General features: G+C 35.8%; 1 protein-coding gene across 6 annotated transcripts in view; it reads left to right on the forward strand.

Moving 5' to 3' along the window:
- MEIS2 (Meis homeobox 2) overlaps window positions 1–1090 on the forward strand; it is a 175549-nt gene extending 174459 nt beyond the window's left edge. For all 6 annotated transcript variants that reach the window (XM_062619342.1, XM_062619344.1, XM_062619341.1 and 3 more), the window contains one exon: window positions 1–1090. This exon is cut by the window's left edge and continues 385 nt beyond it. The gene's annotated coding sequence lies outside the window, so the exon portion shown is untranslated.
- The last annotated feature ends 671 nt before the right edge of the window (window positions 1091–1761 follow it).

Raw genomic sequence — 1761 nt, forward strand, 5'->3', positions numbered from 1 at the left:
ACTTAATATGAAATTCCAGACAGCTGTGATTATTTTTTACTTTTTGTCATTTTTCATCAACAACAGAGGACCAACGAAACAAGAACACAAATGTGAAATCATGGGCTCACTGAAATGAAAATGTCCATGTACACAGATCCTCTGGAAAAAAAAAAAAAAGACTCCAAGAGTTATAACTACTGTAGTATAAACATAGGAACTAAGTTAACTTGTACATTTCTGTTGATCACTCCGTTACGTTGCCTCAAATAGTTTTAGAAGAAAAAAAAATCCTTGTTTTCCACACTATGTGTGTTGTTCCCAAAAGAATGACTGTTTTGGTTCAGCAGTGAAGTCACTATCCATGAAAGACCTGTTTCGGCCAGTGAGAAGAGAACTACCCTGGAGATGAAGACGAAAAGTCTTGCTGGGTCTCTCATCGCTCAGAAGACTGTTCCAAGAAGACCTTGCCATTCCCTCGTTTTGTTCCTTCATAAAATGTGTCCTTTAGTTTCAAACAGATCTTTATAGTTTGTGCTTCATTAAGTCTCTCCTCATTCCTCCCCAGTCTATTTTTTTTTTTTTTGGACTCTTCTTCAAAGAGCTTGCAGGTGAAGATTTAAGAGACACAACAGACAGAGCAGGAGCTTCTTCCAGTAGTTCTGAGCCTTGGCTTTGGACAAAACTAAACTAAAAGTTGGGCAGCTTTCCTCAATGAAAGAAGTTACTAAAGGTCTTTGCACCAAACCTAGGACTTTATCACAAACTCAAAGCTTGGGGAAAAAAAGCAAGAATACTGTAACAAACTTCGTACAGAGTTCGGTCTATTAATTGTTTCATGTTAGATATTCTATGTGTTTACCTCAATTGAAAAAAAAAAAAAAGAATGTTTTTGCTAGTATCAGATCTGCTGTGGAATTGGTATTGTATGTCCATGAATTCTTCCTTTCTCAGCACGTGTTCCTCACTAGAAGAAAATGCTGTTACCTTTAAGCTTTGTCAAAATTTACATTAAAATACTTGTATGAGGACTGTGACGTTATGTTTTAAAAAGAAAAAAAAAGGTGTTAAGTCACAAAATGCGGTAATAAATATTTCATTTTTGATTTTTTGTTAAGCTTTTGTGTTTTTAATCATGCTTAGGAAAGACCGAAGTTATTGGAAGGGACGTCTCAAACAAATTTCTTATCAGCACGGAGAAGAAAGGTTGGAAAAATCAGAAACAAGCTTGTCATCAGAACTCACAGAATAATTGAATGAAAGAACGTCTGAGGTTATCTATTTCTGCTGATTATTGATATTTATGCCAGACTAAACAAAATTTACAATATTCTCTCACCAGCTTGTGTTTCAAAGAGATCTCTAATATCTGTACTACCTGCTAATAACATAAAGGCTGACTGAGTTGTGAAGGCCCAGATAGCAGACCAGTAGGCCAGTGGGTGTTAAGTGTATGTGTACGTGCCCCCTTAACCACTGCAGAGCATATCTCCAGCTGTTTAGCTCAGAGGTGAAGAATGGTTGCAATGCAAGAGTAGGTTCAAAAGTTTTAGGAGGAGAAAAGCAGCTTTGAGTTTTATGAGAGCTTTACCTGTGTGAGAATTGTGTAATCTAGCTTTTGAGATGGATGTATTGGTTTTTTTCTCTTCAGTTGTTTTCAGAAGGAGAAAAATAGAGAGAGAGAAAAAAAAAAGGAGCACCAACTAATAAGGGAAAATGTTAATTTGATATTTTATATATAAATGGCTCTTGAAGATTCATCATGAGAGTTTGATTTTACTT

The sequence above is a fragment of the Pezoporus occidentalis genome, unplaced genomic scaffold (genome assembly GCF_034315485.1).
Source record: "Pezoporus occidentalis ecotype Australia unplaced genomic scaffold, CSIRO_AGI_Poc_V1 ctg21, whole genome shotgun sequence".
Lineage (NCBI taxonomy): Eukaryota > Metazoa > Chordata > Aves > Psittaciformes > Psittacidae > Pezoporus > Pezoporus occidentalis.